This window comes from Melanerpes formicivorus, unplaced genomic scaffold (assembly GCF_026170545.1).
Source record: "Melanerpes formicivorus ecotype bairdi unplaced genomic scaffold, bMelFor1.0.p_v2 SCAF_19, whole genome shotgun sequence".
In the NCBI taxonomy this organism is placed as follows: domain Eukaryota; kingdom Metazoa; phylum Chordata; class Aves; order Piciformes; family Picidae; genus Melanerpes; species Melanerpes formicivorus.
In genome coordinates this window covers 9,998,766-10,020,480 of record NW_027142371.1, presented here as the reverse complement: position 1 = coordinate 10,020,480, position 21,715 = coordinate 9,998,766, and positions in this window count along the sequence as shown.

Genomic DNA, 21,715 nt, shown 5'->3' with positions numbered 1-21,715 from the left:
ACGCATTCACCAGGCACATTTCTAGCTTGTCCTACTCCTACTGCAACTCAGAGCTCCACCTTCAGCTGCAATACTCTGTCATGGTATCCAGAGAGGACTTTGTTACCAGAGTCAGACTTGCTCTTCCAGGAATGCTTAACCAGAATAAATAAAGTCAATGAGTTTTCCTTTAAAAAAAAAAAAAATAATTAACAAAAACCCCACAACAAATACCATCCAACAAAAAATAACCCAAGCTACCCAAGAATGAGAGCTGGGATAGAAAGAGAGAAGCCATTTTAGAGTCGGGAGTATAGATAATACAGAGTGCCGCTATACATTTCAAGCTTTCCTCTGGCACCAGTATCCTATTATTAAGTAATTAGAATTGAATTTCTTACATGATTCTGCATCTCCAGGAACTGAAACATTAAAGACTGCTGGTCCTGTAAACACTGTTGTTCTTTTTCTCTGCATGTGCTCCCATCTGCTGACACATGCAACGTATAGAAGTTCTACAGCATGCCCCTGCCCTGCTAGAGCAAACCCGATGCAGTGAGTATAGCATTAGCCGTGGCCTCTGTTGCTCTTGTTTTACAGAGCAAAAACAAGTAGCTATTTCTAGTAGCTCAATGCAGAATCTGCACAAAACTGGAAATACCACAAAATGAGAAAAGCTACTCTCAGTAGATAAAGAATTTGCTATTAAACAAGAAAAAAAAACACCACAAATAAAAACCACTACTGCCAGCATAGAGAAAGACAGGAAAAAAACCTCTGTGCTTATTCTTCATGTTTTGTTAGACTTACTAATTACAAATGGGATCTTAATAGTCCACAGCAACCTTTTGCTTGTATCCTAGTCCTCGAGGTTAGGTGGAAATACACATCGACCTTTTCTAAACTCATTTTCCATTCCTTGCTCTTTTAGCAAGACAAAAATTGCAGGGTAGTTTCGCTGTTGCTCTCCCCCTCCTTTTTTCTCTTCTGCAACAACAAAGTAAAACGTTTGTGGCTGTACTGGGGAGGGTGGGGGGAAGTAAACCTCAACTAACAGATGTGAACAATTCCTGGGCAGGGCAGGCCATCTGGGAAAAATGTTTCTAAAAGCAGCACTGGTGGATACGTTCAGGTAAATTACTATATGGCTTCCCCAAACAATTTTACATTTCTCCTTTTTCTCTGGTTGAGGTAGCCAAGTGGCTAATGACTGCATTTGGTGGCAAATAAGTAGAGCAAGCAGTGTTTTCATGAATTTCTCTGTACAGATGTCTGTTAAAAATATTCTGCAGCAGTCATTATTTAACAATTCAGTCAATGGCAGGTAGTCATCTGAGCCAAATATCCCCTATATGCTGAGCTCTTCCAACTTCCAGCTTGGAAGTCCTAGATAGGAACATATCCTCAGAAAGCTTTTCTAACGCACCTGCACAATTAAATCACTTCGGTTGCTCTCCTCCGTGGGATTGATAAACAAAGAAACAATCCCTGTGCTGCACACCTCAAACTGTTCAGTTCAGGGGCAGGTTGAGACAGATGTTGCAAGTAAAAGGCGCAAAAGAAAGCATTTGAAATGTTTTGACTGCAAAAGCTTGCAAAAATAATTTCTTCTCGTTAAAATAAGATGTTAGTAAAAGCCATCTTTCCTCAAAATGAGACTTAAGGACATAGTGGATATCATAGAAATGAATGGGGCAGTGAGATCCTTGCAGTTTAATGGGTAAAGACTCCAAGATTTGATTGCTCACTTCACCAGAAAACAAAAGCAAACTTAACAGATAGGAATAGTTCTTTGGGGTTTTTTTTCCTCCTTAAAGAGAAATACAAAAAACATCTCAAGAACATACTGGCAAAAGTCAGGTGACTGACTTAAGTGGAAGATCACTTGCAGCAGTTCTGTGCTTCATCATAAGCATCCTGCTCCCTCTATTTTCTTCCCTTCTATTCTGCAAAGCTCCAGCAGTGCTCTCCTTCCTTTAGGCCAGGGCACAGCTCATGAGGCACTGCAAAAATTTTACACAAGTAGCAATTTTACCAGCAGAGTGGTGACACTTGGTGCCAGGCTGATGCAAGTGCAAGCAACTCAGTAATGCTAATAAACTGACCTCAAAGCTTGAAGGGCTACTTACCTTATTTCAATTGATCAGCATGTTAAAATCTGAGGGACATTTTTGCATGGTTATGAATTGCAAAGCTTGTGAAGTTCTTCTTGTACTCTCATATACACGTGGCTGAGAGGCCACATACATGTACAAGGGCATATCAATCACATTCCTCCTTTGAAGGTATTTTTCAGCAACTAAAATGACCTCAGGTGACCAACTGATCTGCTAGTCATTAGGGATGCAAAGAAGCTAGATTGTTTCAAACACCTCCAATGTAGTGCCTCTGTGTTTAGGAATGTGTATCTGCATAAGCTATAACAGCAACTGGTTTAGTGAGCACAAACATCAGAAGGGCAGTTAAATGTTTTAGTAGGGATTAATCCCACAGAGGGCAGAATCAATGCTGTATTTGCACAGACCTCCTGGAATGTGATTGTCAACAGCTCCTGTACTGTGTCTTAAATCGTGACATTATCAAAACCAGGATGACATTCTTAAAAAAATCTGCATTTAGATGAATAAATACAGGTTGAGTGGTTGCACTTGAGGCAATCATTTGGGGAGAACTGTCATGTTTCCCCCCCCCAGGAATTTCCAGTTCACACTCTCAGGTTCAGCAAAAGGGAACTGAAAGGATGCCAACGGGCACACAATTAGAGATGATCAGTGTAATCGAGGAAGAAAAGTGTTGGTTCCTTATTTTGCTACCTTAAAGTAATACAAATGAAAAATTGTTCTAATATCCCACTTCCAAAATACATTAAAGAGAACAAAACCTCCTTCCACAAGCTTCCTGTCAGTAATGAGCATTCTGCACCCAGATGTAAAGCACAGTAACAAGATTGATTCTATTAAAATGTAAAAACTACATACAGACTACAGCTATTCCCTAGTTGCTGAGAAGTATTTTCTCCCCAATTCAAAAACCTTTAAAGATGTTTCTGGGCAATTAGTTAACAAGCAAATTGTGATTTTCAGGTTTCAATGACTGCAGGCAGCATTTTAGAGAGAAAATAGGAGCACTGAGGCCCATCAGCATAGGTGTGATTCCAGAGAAGGTGGATAACTTTTCCATATTCCCAGAGCATCACCAAAGGGGGAGGGAAAGAAGCATCAGAATAGAGCAGTTTCTTTCCCCAGCAGTACAGGATCTGCCCATACTGCTTAAATCTCTTCCTTTAGATGAACTTAACATCTGCACTTGAAGGCTCTAGCCATATTTGAGATTTCCTGTCAGTCAGCTGTGTTCCCATTATGTCAGGCAGTACCCAAATCTCCAGGGCAGCTTTGCTGTGTCTCTACAAGCCTGCCATTTCATGGCATGCTAGCAGCTAGATTATTTCTAAGATGTAGTCCCTCCTGGAACACAGACCTTATTGATGGGAAAATAAACTTGACTGGCCAATATTGCCGTACTTGACTGCGTTCAATACACAAGGGGCAGAACACACGCTTCCATGAGAGATTGTAATTAGTCTCATATCCTGCTAAATGACAATATTATATTTGACTCTAACCACATAGAGGTGGGGTGGAGTGACAGGGTGTTTACAAGCGTTTGGAGTGAATATATCACTTTAGAAGGGCTGGGGTTATTTTAACCTCTCACTACCCATTACCACTCCTTTTGGTTTGAGTTAGCTCTTGAGCCTTTTGGTGGGTGACAGAAGTACAGACAGTGTCTGCTCTAAATACAAGTAACACCTGTTCTGGCTAACATGATTTGTACAGACATCATTTACAAGGAAAGTTGATAAAACACTGATGAATTTGGCTCTCAGCTACAAATTGAGATAAAAGTCATTCAACACATGCTCACAAGTTTGGCTACTGGTAGTTCCCATTTAAACAAAAACAAGGAAGGCAGGTGGGCAAAGAGCAAAAGAGAGAAAGAGAAGGAAAAAAAATAAAAGAAAAAGAAGGGGAGGGGGGGAGGAAAAATACATGCATGTCAGGCAGTCCATTGGCTTCTGTTCCAATGCAGAAAGAAAACAAAATACAAATGAAAAAACATATTTGTATCTAAATAAAATAATAAATTGCATCAGACAGTGTACAAGTCACTGTCCCTTTCTATTAGAGGTAGTTGCAGGCAGACCCAGTGTTACAGGATGCTTCATTCTGCAGTTTTCCTTGAGGTGTCACATAAATTAGCCAGAAAAAAAAACATTTAACTTTCCTCAGGAACAAGCTGTCTTTGTCACTTTGTCTTGACTTTATCTGTGTGCATTAGACTCTGCCTGAAGAGTTCTTGAAAGAGCCTCAAAATCAGAAACAGGAGCTTCTCATTTTAAAAATCATACTAACAGCAGTGCCCATCTTAGCTGGCAAAACAGAACTGTCTCAACTGCAGCATGCCTGAGATCTACGCTTGAAATCCTGGACACATGAAAACTAGGAACATTTTTCCAGCCTCACATTCCATATGAAAGTAAGAAGTGACTAAAGGACAGAACTTTTTCAGGGTGGGTTTTTGAAAATAACTATTCATTTATCAAAGACAAAATTATTTACAGAAATGCAATGACTACTATGAGATGTTTGGGGAATATAATTTATAATACCTTCAGAAGCTCTCTCTTGTGTACCTGCTTCTTACATGTCTTCATAATGTTGTGAATAGAAAATATTCTGAGCCAAGCCTTTATATAACAAAGTGAACACAGTATTAATTCGGTAGGTTTTAGCTTACTGTGACTCAGGACAATTCAAGTAATTGAAAAGACCTTCACAGAAGTGAATGATTAGAAGCATCTAGATCTGATGAAAGGCAACAAACAGGAATGTTAAGTACCATTAAAGCAACTCTTTAGAAAGTATTCACTTAAAAAGAGAATTAAAAAGAATAACCATCCACAAAACATACATAATAGTGAGTTAGCAAACCATCTTTAATTACATTGGCTTAACAAGACTAACCACCCATCAAAAAAGAGCGCTTTCTGGGAATGGATTTGCAGAGCAGGCAGCGTGGGTGGGTGGAGGAATGCTCATGTTGATGTTACACCATCACAATGTGTTATTTATCATGTGATGTGTTACCATTACAGTGTGTTATTTCAGTTCTGGAATAATGCTTCCTCTAACAAAAATGTCAAATACAAGATTTTTTTTTTCCTTGCAATTATAGTCTGTTTTGAAAGATAAAATGGATTTGTCTTAAGAAAGGAGTTTGTAAAAGGAATAATAGTCTCTGGAGATTACATATATAGTTACACATGTCTGTATAGAAATATAAGTAGAAAGAACCTCTATCTGAACATTGCCTCCTTAAAATAAGTGTATTGACAAAAAAAACATGTCACATGGTATGTGCCAGATGATGAAATGCATAGTTTACATAAGTATGTTTGAAAAAGGACAAACACTCACAGCTTCTCCACTCTGCTTCCTTCAGCATTCATTCAGTCAGAACCTGAAAGTCCATTTACTGTCTAAAACATCTTTCAGCCATAGAAGACCCAAGTTAAAATCTTTGCTATATATCTGATGGAAAAGTCTTTGACAGCCACTGGCCCCACCCCTGGTAACTGCTCCACACACTGAAGCCTGTCTTCTGCTCTCCCTCCCTCTCATCTTCCCCACCCTACAGCAGAACAAAGCATTCAAACAGTATAAAAGCTTAGGTTTCTCTGCAAAAAACACTTATGTCACTCCATCTGCTGTGACAGATGTACGATCATCCTGACAGATAGTGAGGTATGGCAGCTACAAACAAGGCCAGAAAGACACCAACATGAACTATATAACCCTCACCTGGTCCCTGTGCCAGAGCACAGTAGTGTGTCCTTCAGGTACTAAGAAATTACACCACACATTCAAATGTTAGAGCCTCTGAGGTGACACATTTTAAGTGTCAAAACAGAACACCTTTAAGGGACATACTGAAGAGTATATGGTAACAGGCTGTCATACAAAGACAGGCACCAAATTTTACACTACTACCCATTTTGATTTAATGCCACTGGTTAACAAGTCAATATTTTACTGTATGTTGAACCAAGATAAGCTAGAGTGACCAAAATGTAGTGTTGAGGGGGGATACATTGGATGAAGGTATTTCAATTTCATTCATCTGGGTTGCATCACACGTCTAGAAGGTAAAGAAGTGAACTATGCATACATATGAGTAATAGGGCTGGAAGAATATTCCACTCCACCACTATTGGGAGTAGTTTGCTCTGCACTATTCTGTTTGGAGGCATTAGGAGCCAAGAAAAAAAAACATTGCTCTTCCCACTTATCTCCCATGATCATTGCTAGTGCCTTTTGTGGCTGGATTCTAGGTATGCAGAAACCTATCTTTAAATACAGAAGATTCACCTCATTTGAATGACAGACAAGTAGTGCATAGAACCATATGCATTGGATGTACTGCTCAAAAACCTGCACATAACTGGGGTATACAGGAGGGGTTTTTTTCAGCTGAAGCTCCTTTACCAAAAGCACTTTCCTTCTGATTGTGCTCCACTTCGACAGTCCATACATAATTTAAAAACAATATATTTTCAATTATTTTGAGCTCCCCAAACAAGAGAACTTGTATGGATGTTAAATATAACCAGGTAATCATTAAAATGTTGCTTGTGTTGCAATTTTTTTGCAGTTCAAAAGCAATGCTGAAGTTTTTTAGTGGTAAATGAGACCTCTGGGGACGACTGGATAGAAAGAGGTTTAATCAGGTTTTCCACAAGCAAGAGGAAGAAAAAGCTTACCAAAATAACCTTCCATTTTCCTGCTCTTCTGGAATCAAAGTCAAGCCCAATAACCCATCCACACTGAAGTTACTCCAAGAGCAGTACAGTCTTAAATTCGTGAAAACACACTCTCCAGGCAAAGTTAACTGCATGATGAGAAGCGATTTAGCTTCATTGTCCCAAATGTTCAGGTTTGTCATCTCATTTGAACCTTCTTATTACTAAATTAAGTCAGAGCCTTGTAGGATGTTTCGAAATACCTGCAGAAAGCTACACAACTGACCTCCCAGGAAGTGACATCTTCGGAAGAAGCCAAAAGAAATCAGCTTTACCTTTCTCAACTAATAGTTCAGTGTTCAAATGACTAGTAGGCTACAAATGTGTATGCAAAAATGTACCATATATCAAAGATGGACAGACATCTTGAGTCCCACAGTTCTCCTGTGGGTATAACTGATATCTCACTTAAATCCCACATTTACATTTCATGAAAGTGGATTGTTTGTCACTACAGGGGAAGAAATTGTGCATCGTGCATTCAGATCACCTGCTGCTCCAATTCTGAACCACCAAGTTTTCTCTTTGCAGTTCCCTTTCATATTTCTTGGGGTAGAATTTTCAAAAGCACTGAAATAGTGAAAATTCCTTGGCTAAGTACTTCTGAAAATGCTTCTTTTTCTTTCAAATGGCATTGATGCACTACAAATAGCTTGAGATAAGCTCTGAGTTCTTACAGAACACTTTGAGGCTAGTAGATCTCCAACTTATGAAAGAGTCTTATTTGCTCATAGTAGCCCCCTGAGACTACAGAGCATGATTTAAATAGAAAAACACATCCAAGAATTTTTCTAGTTTTGGAGCCTGTGCAAGTTTGCTTATCTCTGCTTTATGCAGGGGTCTATCAAAAGCCAGATATGTTAAATAGGATGCCTTCAAAAGGCTGACTCAAAGACGTAATGCCCTTACCTCTTGGCATTACTAAGCACTCATAAAATGTGCAGCTATATTCTTATCCACAATACAAATGGTGAACTCCAGCCCTTTGTTATTAAGCATCTTGATATAGTTAGCCAATACTTGAAAGCAAAATACATTTAAGAGAAATTAAAGGAGGAGTAGGACTTATAAGAATACATGCCCAAAGCACCCCTTTGCTGGCTCAGCATATTTAATGACAGCTTTTACCTGCTTGCTTCAGAAATCCTCAGGGAGGAATTAGGAAAAATATATCTCAAGGCACATAGTTACACAGTGCATAAATTAAATTTTATGCATTCTGGGCTAAGCTAAACACAGGGGGAAGAAGAAGTGGCTCTACACTTTCAGAGGGTTTCCTAAAATCCTAGTATCTAAGTGAGGACTGAGCTTCTCCAGATTGGGAGTTATGTTCCATTTTCCACCATTAAACTTGGGAAGAAAACAACCTAACAGAATCTTGATTTAGAAAAGTCACTCAAGCTGCAGCTGAAAGTGCCAGCCAACACTACCAGACAGCCATGAGGCTTTGTGTTTATCCTGTTGTCATGGTTTAATCCTAATCAGCAATTAACCACCACACAAGTACTTGCTCACTCCTCCCTACCCTAGTGTGATAGAGAATAGGGGGAAAACCTTAAAACCCATGGGCTGAGATAGGAATAGTTTAATAACCAAAATAACTATCATCCTTGTAATGAAAAAGGAGGAGGGGAAAAAAAAAGGTAAATCCCATGAAAAGACACAACACAATTACTCTACTACCCACAGAATGACAACCAGCCAGCCTCTGATTAAAAACTGACACCCTCCACCCCCAGTTCATAAATTGAGATTACATCCTATAGTACATAACAGCCCTTCCACTGGTTGAGGTCATCTGTCCCTTCCAGGTTCTTGCACATGTTCTCACTAACAGAACAATGGAAACTGCAATGTCCTTGACTTAGGGTAAGCATTACTTGGCAACAGCTTAGACACATCACAACACAACTATTCATTGGCTACTAGGAGGAAAATTAACTTTATCCCAGCCAAAACTAGGAGATCTGTGCTTTCTTGACATTTAAAAACAACTGTATAGGAGTATTTGGCCTAATTTCATAGATTTATTGGTTTTTTAATTAAGAAAACCCACTGAAGACAAGACCAGCAACATAAAATGAATTCAGACACATCAGAAGTGCCCTTTTAGCATGAAACTCTCCATTCCTATCACCAGAAATAAGAGAAAAAGAAGTGAGCTCCATGAGATAATATGACTGTCAGGTTACTCAGAAGATAAGAGATAGGTGTTTGCTGTCAAAATAAACTTTCTAGACGTCCTATTAATTTGTTTCTTCTACACTGAAAGAATAAGATCTGAGAGGCATTCCAAAGAAGAAACCTAAGCAGCAATATTAATTTTGGTGTGTAAATAGCCTGAGGGTGTAATAATCTCCAGAGTCAGCAGGACAGTTTATTTACTGAAGGAAACAATATATAGTTGCATAAAGCCTATTCATTGTAAGTTAATTTCCTTTTGGTGAGGTGCATATGGACGACTTATTGCCAAGCTCATCGCTGCTGAGTTACACCATTCTTAATCACACCATATCCCCTACCTTTTAGGGGATCAAATCAGAAGTGACAGAATGTAAGCTACCACTGAAACTGAAATCCTTCTTGTAGTGTTTGACATTTTGCAGCTCTATTTCCAGGCAAATTGTTGAAGAGGACTCAGTGTGCCATCATCAAAGATATTTTTTCCATAACAAAAGACCTGCCTAGTTCAGAAGTTGACAGCCAAATTCTCTGCTGCCATAAGCATTGCCATTGTCTTCTGGACTACATTATGTCTGCTGCTGCACAAGTAGGATGATAAAAGAGAGAACTGAAAACCAGAACCAAAAATATATCCAGAGTCTAAGGTTTTTAATAGTTTTAACTTTGGTTGTACTATCTATGAAAGATATTGATGAACTTTATTTCCAAGCATGAAGTTTTCCACATATAGAAAAAATATGCTTAGATTTCTTTATCTGTTTCCTGTTTCAAGCAGTAAGAACTCTCTCATGAAAACTGATGCCACTATTTGACTGCAGATGCCCATCTATTTGTAGGATGATCAAACATCTCTAAGTATGTTATGCATATCACAATAATACTGAGAGTTAAAATTCTTCCTCAGTGATTTCCCCTATGGAACACAGGGATCACAGCAGACATTTAATCAATTAAATTTTCTGTTGTCTTCCTCTCTTAATATTGCATTGGTAAATTTAGCAAGAACAAAATGTTCTAGTAAAGCTTCCCAGGAGTGACAGCTGGCATTGGAATTTGCTTGTGTGAAGCCAGCTTTAATACATACACTTAGTTTTAAGATGGGATCTTAAGAAATTCACTGGAGACATGCTCTACAGTTTCATGCTGGTTGATTTATTTATTCTTTATAAAGCTGAACATACCATTCTGAAAAATAATAGTCAGCATGGCAACTTCTTACTTCAACAGATTTCTACCCTGTGTGCTTTCAATCAGTTCTGCTAACTTGCCAAAACCAAGTTCTGCTGGTCTAGTATTTCAAGACCCAAGAGCACACCTGCAGCAGGTCAGGCTAAGGTTAGACCCATTTCACACTGAACAGAAGGGAAATCTCCATTAAGTGAGATAGTGAATAAAAAAGGATTAGGAGGTCAGGATAGAAATTAGGACCTGGTTAAAACCCTAGGGTGAAGACACCAGAAAATGTAACAACTCTGGTTTGATGTATAACAATATTTTTTTTTAAATAAACAAACAAAAATAGAAACAGAGTAATGCTTCATTACCTCTTCAAATGTATTGATAAATCAAAGTCCAATCTATTTATCTATCTAGCACAAAAGAAACAGGAGAACTGGAAAGAGAAAACACATGCAGAGTCTGTAAATTATTTTCCAATGTGTTGCATAATTTGATAGGAAATTTAGTACTAGGATGCTACAATAAATAGTCCAATAACTATTAACATCACTTTACTAAATTGAACAAGTTGGGACTGGAACACATACTGAAGTTCACGGAGCATAGCATTGTGGGAAAAAGATGAAGAATGACAGAAAACTATTATCAGTATTATAAGTGACATGAGTTTTTAAAATATACATCAAATGGAATGCTGGAGAGATGAAAAAGACCCCTCTTCAGCAGTAAACTCACACCTTACTGCTGAGAGAAGAATGTTGGGGAAACAGCTACCTATGGGCAGCTGACAGCACAGCTGGCTTCTCTCTTTTGCCTTGAGGGATGCTTCCCGATCTATGAGCACCATTTATTTTTGCAGAAAGCAATATCCTAAACAGGCAGTATAATTTGTTCCACTAAGACACAGAAGATTTGCTACGTGAGTGCTAAGGATTATACTCCTAAATTACTTGATTAAATTTTTATTGCACCAAAAATTCAGTCACCTCAGTGGAAATAAAGCAGTGAGTGTGAGTCTCCTGAAGGTCTTGGGCATTTTTTTCCAGGCTGAGAATATAGAATCATAGAATTAATAAGGTTGGAAGAGACCTGAAAGATCATCAAGTCCAACCTCTCACCCAAGACCTCATGACTCCTAAACCATGGCACCAAGTGCCATGTCTAATCCCCTCTTGAACACCACCAGGGACAGTGACTCCATCACCTCCCTGGGCAGCCCATTCCAACGGCTAACTCTGTGAAGAACATTCTCCTCACCTCAAGCCTAAACCTCACCTGGTGCAGTTTGAGACTGTGACCTGAAAGGAACAGTTACACTGATGAAACAAAATTATGTATTTCGGTCATTATGGAACTTCTGTGTTTGATTTAATACCACTTAGGACACTGCTTATTCTAATGTTCACACTTAAGGATTAACAATTAAACATCTCCCATGATTAGAAAATAAAGGCTTCCCACACTTGCACAAAATTATAGCCTACATAAATATTTTTCTGGGAGTGCTATTAGAAGACATTTTGTTGTGCTGTGTTTTATGATGTTATCTGCAATTAAAACTTAAAACCATAGGGAAAAAAAACAAATCACACATACAAAGCAAGAAAGAGGCATGACAGTCTTCAAAGCTCACACTCCAAAAGCAAGCTGGCCAATAGCATATTTTGAAACAGAAGCTGTTAGCCAAATTATAGTTCTAATGAACTTGGCAAAAGCTTAATAGAAGAGTATATTGAAAGGAGTCTATGTCATGAGGTGTGTGTATGGCTGCCTATGGACTGTACGTGAAACTCACCCCAAAAGAATCATGTTATCACTGAACAACAATTGAAACAAAGAATTTTGTGTTCTTTTTCAAACACTAATAAGTCATCAGGAGGCATGTGAAACTTTGTGTGTGTTTGTACATCACAGTATCACCAAGGCTGGAAGAGACCTCAAAGATAGAGTCCAACCTGCCACCACAGACCTCATAACTAGACCATGGCACCAAGTGCCACATCCAATCCCCTTTTGAACACCTCAGGCAACTTATACTTTACGGAACAAGACCCAGGATGTAAATCACTTGCATTTTTCAATTCTAATTTATTTTGTAGCTTTTGTAATCTATTCTCTCAGAACTGAAGCAGGAAAAAAAAAAGGGGGGAAGGCAGAAATGGCAAGAGAACAGCAAGCCTAAAAATTCATATTGAGTCTCCACATAAAGAAAACCATTCAAAACTCATTTTGAGAAACGTGAAGTTGTTGCCCAACTTTTAAGTCATATGTCAAGCTGATTTGATATTTAACATTCAAAGTAAACCAAACAGTGCAAACAAACTTCCTTTAGAACTGAAGATGAAAAGTAGGGAGAAGCTTATTGATTCAGTGAGACTACCATTTTAGTACAAAGTTCAGCTTTAAACTTCAGGCTGAATGACTGCAATGGGAAAAAGGTTATTTATTTAAAACACATGAGTTTGTTTTTTTGGCATGACAGTAGGATGATGACAAGATGTAGGGACACACGAGTGGTGAATTCTGGTTTTATCAAAAGGAAGATAAGTGAGGGAGAAAATCCAAAACACAAGAAAATAGTTTTTTCCTCTAAGAGTATTTTCTTCCCTTTACTTGACATATCTAGACCAAATTTATTTGGCTGAGTTCTTTATAACAAGCAAGCATTCAAATGTTTAGTAGCTCACCTTGAACTACTTCCTCCAAACTTCTTAAACAGCTTTGCTCCTTGAATACAACAAAAGAAATGCTATGAATTAGCTAAAACTCTACAGTCGCAAGGAGCATATGGAGGTGAAGAGCAGGTCAGCCTGTAGCACTCGGATTCTAGCAAGATTAATTCCACTGCTACCAGTTTTACAACCCATAGCCAGAAAAGCCAACCAAAAAAAGCCCAAACCTGAAGGCCTAGCAAAGGTATCAGTACCCAAAGTTAACAGCAGTGAAAAAAGCATGACCTATAAACTCCTCTGCTGAATAGAATGGCAAGTAATTGAGTAGTATGAATCAGTAAGTACTTTCCACAAAGGAATTACTATTTTTCATTAAATATCCTAAGCTGTTTCTATAGATATCAGGCTCAAAGACTACTTGAATGGGGAGAGGCATAAGCACACGATTTCATCATCATCGCAGCACTTCCAGTCTTTTCTGGGCCCAGATTAGAGAGACACAGAAGTGTTCCCTCTTGCAATAGCTATTTCAAGACAGAAACACTGCAAAATGCATGTTGAAAACCCAGTCACTCAGAGTACTTCAGATTCATGTAGTGTTCCAAACAGATTCATTCAATTTTTCACTTTTAGAGCAATGTATTGTTTACTTAAAAGAAGAAAAGTCAGTATATGCTTATCTATATATATATGTGTACATTGCATTCTGAAAACTCTTGCTCTGAGAAATTAAAGAAAACACACTTGAAAAGCTCAAACAGATCTTAAGCATTACTCTTTTTTGTTTTTTGTCTTTTCTACATAAAAGTGACATAAGTGGGAGTCATTGGATACATGGGCACTTGAGTAACTTGGCAGATCCTATTTCTAAGGCTTGTTGTCTCACATAAAAACCTCACAGCCCTTCCTCTCAGTTGTTCCACAAGTTGCGACAAGTGTCCATGAGAGTCAAGTCCACCAAAACTCAGATAACAAGGACTGAGCAGTCCCTCCTGGCGCAGGTCATTGTCCCACAGTGCGTGGCCACACCTTCCAACAAACGACCAGAAACCTCTCATTTCAAGAGTTTGTTTTACTTCAGATTTAGATGGCAAGATTTACCCAATTCCTACTGTCTTTTTTTTTTATGGGGACCATAGGAATTGGGACACAGCAGAACACAACGACTTCCAACATCCAATTGCCTATCAAAAATTACAGATCAACAAGAACATACATTGAAGAAGATCACAACTTTTGGTCCACCTCTACTTTTTTTTTTCCTTTTAATTAGTTTTAAACAGCAAGTTAAGCCAATTCAACAGCTTTCAACTAACTCCTACAATTAATCTGAGCCTGCTGATCTAAACACACTCAATTTCACTAGGCCTTCTGCCTCACTCCTTCCCTTCCTGGAGATAGTCTTTTAATTCACAACATAATGAGAAATGCACTTTTCACCACTGGATATAAAAGAATAAAACAGCAGCTTACACCTTTGCTTGTTCTGTGTTGCTGTTCTTTTCCTTTTATGGTTTGCTGCTCCAATTTAGAATGAAGAGTGCTGAAATCAAGTGCAGAGAAAAAACAAATTCCTTCTATACATTTTACCCACAACTCTGTCATAGACTAATTATAGCCATATTGTGGGAAGTTTTGCTTTTTCTATGGATCATCTGCTCTGGCAAAGGCGGCTGCCAACCAAGGGTGGCCCGAGAAAAAGGATGCCCTAGTAAAACATTTCAACAACAGACAGCTAAAAAATGTGAAAATAGATTGTAACTACGAAAAAAGTCTTAAACCACATCTCATTAGGTCTCTTTGCTTGTGAAGTGAAAGCAATAAAAGTCCCTCTGCTAAGTAATAAGCTATTGTTCATGAAATGCATGCATATTTTGTCTGATTAAAGTGGACTCATTTTTCGAGATAAAAAGACAGAAAATTCTGAATGAGCCACAGAAGACATTCTGAACCACAAGAAATAAAACAGATGTAGCCAGTAATGAGATTGAGCTGTAACCAGTTCTGTAACATTATTGCTGAACTTCCCTAAGAGACTACAGTGCTTACCCTGCTTACCATTAATAACACTAGATGAAAATCTTGTGTTAAAAAGCAGGCAATTAAAAAGGGAAGTTGCATGTGAAGAAGAAAGGCAATCCTTTTCATGTCATGTGCTCACTCACCAATCAACACCTGAAAAACATCTGCCAAGTTTCTGCATCGTTGGAACATGTATCAAATCACAATTAGTCTTGTGCTACTTGGAGTGTGCCAGAGTTCATGATCCCTGAGGACACAGACAAGTCATTATTTTGTGTTCCCATTTTGAGCATGTACCTCTTTGTCCTGGTAAGAACAGAATCTTCTCCAGATTCCTTCAAATCCTAGTAGCGCTCCTGAGGTTGTTAGAAAAAATTATGTTCTAATTTAGGGAGGGCAACAAGATAAGATACTGAACCCATTCTATCCATTCCAAACCAAGTGAGACTATATTGCAGCTTGCATGACTCACATACAAGGTCCCAACCACCTCTAAATGTTAACAATGAGTTTTGGCAAGTCAGGTAGCATCTTCCCACAGTCCTTCCTTTACTGAAGGCTGACAAATACTGCCATGGCTTGCAAATAGACATATTATAAAGACAGTTCTAAATGTGAAGGGCTTATGGTCTGTACCTGGGAGAAAGAACATAAAAATTCATCAGCTAAATTGGATTTTGTCACTCAAGTTTGTTCTGTTTGGGATGTATGAAACTCATACAACAAAAAGAAAAGGAAGAATCTTAACATTTGCAGTCAGGCAAACAGAAGTATGTTGCTCTTCACCAGACAGCAGTGCTACCATGTCATACATTCAACAATAACCATTAAGCAGTCATTGTTCCTGTTGCCTAAATGCCAGCAGAAACATTACCACACTTTCATTTGATCTGACAATGTATCACCTGCAGGTATAGTCACATCTCTCAAAACAAATCTCATAGAAGTTCAGGGTTATGAATCATGCTTATAACTAGACAAATCCTGTCCTGAAAACACCTAGCAGATACAATGCACTATATTAAGACATATGTGGTCTGAAGGACTGGCTGGCTTCAAAATAAGATGAATTTTCAAATTACAAAGTGTACTCATTGGTAATATTTTAAAACAGCACAATTCTTAACATTTTCAATTGTTTTAAAGCTTTTACATGGGAAGGAAAGGAATTCTCAAAGGCAACCCATTAATCTCTCTTCTAGATCCTAATGTTCAAACACATTTAAAGCACATAGTAATTGAAATGTAAGCCTCTTATTAGCCAGGCAACTACAGTAAGCTCAGCAAGATGTTCCATTTAATTCACGTTCATGCACAGGAAGAAAATTATTGATTAGATGTGGGCAATTTATTTATACTATCATTCAAGAGAATTTCCTGAATGTGGCTTGTCATCCATTATGTCATAAATTCACACTTGTGTACTCTATATAAATACTGGCCAAAAAATTGCTTTGTCTTTGTCAGGCTGCAGTACATACAGGGGGGCATAAGACAGTGGTCTCAGTGTGAAAAGACACAAGAAATAATATGATCTTGGATATTAATAAATTCAGTCTGCCTGCCAGTCTTGAACATTACATAAATAATTCCATTCTATTTTTTATCAAACAGTAAACCTTAGAGAGGTGAAACTGTTGTTTGTCAAGAAAGGATCAGTGCAAATGAAAGTGTTCCATTGATTATTAGATGTTACTTGGAATTAAGAAATCATTACATAATGTCTCAATGTTTTAAAAAGCAGCGATTTGTCTTTTTTTCCTGTACTGCAAGATAGCTGGTGGATGAAATTCTCCTTCAGCCAAAAGGCACATGTTCAACAAGATTGTTTTGCTCATTTATCTTTTAAAGCTGTGTCCAAGATACTGCTATCAAAATGCTAGTTCCCATATATATAAAGACTGGAATTGGGAATTTATGTGTTTGAGCAACTCTTTTAAGATAGTTTTGAGTCAAAGTTCTTCAAAACTTTATAGAAAAACAAAGGCTCCTTGTCTTCTAGTGCCATCATTTGAATATTCAGAAGACAGTAGCATGCTGAATTCCTGTTGTGGACCTAAACCAGCTTATTGTGAAGACCTATATAGGTCAAGTGACATAAATAGTCTTCATATTCATCCCTCAAAATCCTGTATAGGGTCCACTGACATGAAAATTCATTTCTGTTTAGGTGTTCAGCTTTTCCCCAAGCCCAAGGGTCTGAAGAATAGAATAAACCAAACCAGGTTGGAAGAGACCTTCAAGATCATCGCATCCAACCTATGATCCAACACCACCTAATCAACTAACCCATGCAACCAAGCACCCTGTCAAGTCTCCTCCTGAACACCTCCAGTGATGGCGATTCCACCACCTCCCTGGGCAGCCCATTCCAATGGGCAATCACTCTCTCTGTGTAAAACTTCCTCCTGACCTCCAGCCTGAACCTCCCCTGTTGCAGCCTGAGACTGTGTCCTCTTGTTCTGGTGCTGGCTGCCTGCAAGAAGAGACCAACCTCTGCCTGTCTACAACCTCCCTTCAGGTAGTTGTAGAGAGCAATAAGGTCACCCCTGAGTCTCCTCTTCTCCAGGCTAAGCAGCCCCAGCTCCCTCAGCCTCTCCTCATAGGGTTTGTATTCCAAGCCCCTCACCAACTTTCTTGAATACTTTGTATGAAATTTGTAGGAATACTTTGTATGAGCAGATCTAAGTTTTTCATGCCACTGTACCTCTTAGAAGATTCCATATGCTCCAGAAAAACACAAGGGTGCTCTTTGTAACAATATTTGAAATAATGTTATTTCATGTCAGTGGTAAAACTGTCACAAGATACACGTGACACAGACTGATAAAAGATCTGTCAGGATATGCTCAACTTACTGTCTAGGCCGTTTTCATTTTGTAATGAAGTAAGATGTAAAAAAAAGAGAAGAGATCATTGTGGTTTAGTTATTCAAGTCTTGCAGTTTTGCTGCCACAATTCATTTCCTTAATTATACTGGAAATCATTTGCCCTGAGTGTTAACAGATTTTTGGGGGTATTTTTTATTTTTTTCAAATGGTAATATATGTAAAAAGCCTTTGGGGCTTAATGAATTATGTAACTTATGTTTTCCTTCATGGGGACTGCAGATCACTTGTGGAAATTCCATAAATACAGGAAATGATTATGAAATCTGGGGAAGTCAGGTTAGTTAAATGCCTGCTCTGCTGCCTTTATTTTCCAATTCCCTGTTAAACAAACCTATTAATAAACCCTCTTCACTAAAACCCAAGTCATGAGGTTCACATTGTCACTTTGCTTCACTTCCTTAATACTCTTAGTCTTGCACTTGTTCATTCTACTGTTCTAATTATACCAACAATATTGAAAAATAGCTGTTCAGATGAAGCTGCAAAGGAAAATGGGCAGGATACCAGCAAAAACATGAAATAAATAATGCAGTGCATTCTCGTGATGTCTCACAAATAACTAGACTCCAGTACTTTAATCTCATCTCACAAAATCTCCACAAAGTCTGCTTTTACAGCTATGTAGAATCACTTGCATTTCCAGAATTCCTTCCTTGTCCCCATTCCCTAAGAAGAGAGATGGCCAATGAGCTGGATTACCATAAATTCAGCAATCAAATTTACACAGCTCTGGAGATGCAAGTAAAATGAGTACTGTATCTTCATTTCCTTTGTGGCACTTTATCAAGCCCTTCCTCTGCTGATGGTAGAAGTCAATAAAATCCTATTAACACTAAGATCTTGTATTAAGTTTGACAGTTTACAAATTGTAGGGGTTTTCATTTCAAATATGAGCAGCTTGAGATACTCTGGAGCCTCACTGTATAAAATTGTTGAAGTTTGAATAAAGTTGATAAAATAATTTAGATTTATTTTTTTTCCTCTGCTTCTAAAGAAGGCAGCAGAAGAAAATCAAACAAAAGAAAGTCTATAATCCTTCCTGAGAGATTTACATTAGTCTAACCAGGAAGATCAGAAGAATCATAACAGATCTATATTTAGAGCAAAACCTTCACCTGATCTCGCTGTGGGCCTGATCCATCTGCTATTGAAAAATAAAACAATCCTTCCTATTGAATCCATGAGCTTCCTATCGACTCCATGAGCTTCCCATCAAGCTCTGTTGCTCTCTCTAATCACAAGTATCCACTCTTGCAAAATGTGTAATGCGTCCTAAGAGAAAAAGGCTTAGAATAACTGAACCTTTAAATAGGTAAATAAATAGAGATACCAGAATCAGGGATAGAGTTGGCACCTGCAGAAACAGCAATCAAGGGTATGGCTGACCAGCTGGTAAATGAATTAGGAATTATGCCAGAACAAACTTGGGGACAACTCTAAAGCTGTTCCTGCAAATGGGCAAACAGCCACAATTCCTGCACTTATCCACCTGGTGATTTAAACTCCTATTAAATATTATTTGAGGAAAAACAAACACCAGTCCCAGCTGGTGCTGCTCTTCCAGTAAAGACTTTCTTCATCAAACAATGTTCTCTGAGAGAAACATGGTAGCAGAAGGCATTTAAGCAAGATCTAAAAGCTCACCTAAACAAAAAACATAAATGCAGAGCAGGTGAGTGGAACCATTAACGAAGGGGGAAGGATAAAAGGACCAAATTTCATCCAGTTTTAGGGAAGCATGTAATACACAAATCTCAGGGATTTCCTGAACAGCCCATGTGGGTAAAAATGCTGTTAAAAACAAAGAGGGAGAACATAAACAGAAGTAGAGTGATACGTAGAAGAAAGTGGAAATGGAGAGAAATGTAATATTAACAACAGAAAAAGTGGGGTGAAGGACACTGATAAGAGACAGCAGAAAACAAAGCTAATCAGTGAAGGAATGAGTGACAATATGGTTAAGAGGGCAGCTTCCCTTTACACTGTCTTTAGCCTCTTCATTTAAAGTGCCTGACCTCACTTGACATGGACTAGGAGCTGTGGGAAAGCTGCTGTTAGAATGAACTGCAAGCAGGGTTTAACACAGCTTTAGGTTAGATTCTGACAGTCTTCTCAAAACCTTCCCCAAACCTATGGTTTAATTTCTGAAATAGCCTTTATTCCTAGTAAGGAATAGTGCAGAACAAAGTCATCCATATATATTCATTCTCCCATACTTTGATGTCATTATCATTGCTTTGATTAGACTTCAAGATTTAGGAATGAAATTTAAGAATGAGGATTCTCCCTAATTTTCTTTACTCTTCTTGTTCTGCTTAACAACCAACTGTTGAAAGCACTTTCCCCCCCTTTCTTTTCTTATACCTTTAAGGGGTACAATCTTAAAGCCTGTAAAAAATTTAGTACTTACTGGACACCCAAAGGAAATGGATTCTTCTGATTTTAAGCTAAATATACTGAATCAGGCTAGCACCACTCAAACAGAAAATGTGGGGTTTGTATCATTACCCTTTTAAATACCAACAATTCAAACATCCCATAATGTTTGTGGCTATACATAGATTTGTCAGATCACCACTCTTACTGCATGGACTGTTCAGAAGACAGAGTGGGAGGCTTTATTTAGGAGCAAACATTGCCTCTAGTAAGGATGTTTGCACACAGCAATAACTTGCCAGTGTTTAAGGCCAGAAACATTTCTAACACCCACTATTTTTTCCCCCCTAGAAACTGTGCTTAATAACAGAAAGCTTTTCCTGCCTCAATTATATCAAGATATGATACCAGGCAGATAATTTTCAGCCATCTATCCATCCCCACGTCTATATACACAATCACATATGCTAGTAGTGCTTCATGTATCCACAGACACTCTAAAGTTTCTGCCCTGACATCTGATGCTGTCTACTCTCCTTCTGCTGCCCTTGAGCTCAAGGTACAAGGACAGAGCGGCAGAATTCTGTGAATTCAGCACCACAGTTAGTTTATTGGCATTATGACTTAGAAGTACAGTCTTGCAGGCTTAAATTTCCCCCTGAACAGCAAAACAAAAAGATGTCCCTCTCAAAGAAAATAATCTGCTTGTGCAGGTAGAATTTCAGAAGACTGAAAATGTGTTATTTATTTTTAATGGAACATATACCTAAATTGCTATTTAAACCTTAAAAGTAGATGAATGATACCTTTATATGATCAATGTACACCTCAGCAGCAGCCACTAAAGGGTCAGAATCATGGGTGGGAATATAAAAGCATCTGAACAACATTTTTCCACAAGAGATTGCCTGAGATTTGCACTATGCCACCTGGTCAAACTTTTACATTCAGAGCTACACATTAAACAGAAGATGTGGTAAGCCACATCACTTTAGTTACAGTGTAGTTTTGAGCAACTGGTGCCTACAGAGAATAGATTGCTTTAAGTGCCAAACCTCTGAATAAAGAGAAAGATCTTCATGATTATTTGAGTCTTGGTTGAGGAACAACATGTGCTGTCAAGTCAGGAGTGAAATATAAATGCAGTGCACAGGCCCAGCCTTCTCTTTGCCTTCTTGGGAGAGGATTAGGAGTGATGCATTTTTAGCCATATATCAGGAGTTAATATCTCAACATCCTTTGGTATTTTACTGCTGTGCTAACAAAATACAGTGTGTGACCCCTTTTGTTTTCTGGTTCATCAGTTTTATGTTCTTATTTACTTGCCATGCATTTTAAATCTGATGGTACCCAGCACAAGCAGCTGAGAATATGCTGTATTGAAAAGATATCATCTGACAATGTCTTTTTTCCCTCCCCCCAGAAAGCCTCTTTCAAAGAAGTTAGCTATGCATGTGTGCATTTTTTTAAAAGCAGTTAATCAAAGGGGAGACAAAGAAGACAGAATTACAGATTCTTCTGTGTTTTCCAACCTGGGGAAACACCCCATTGTA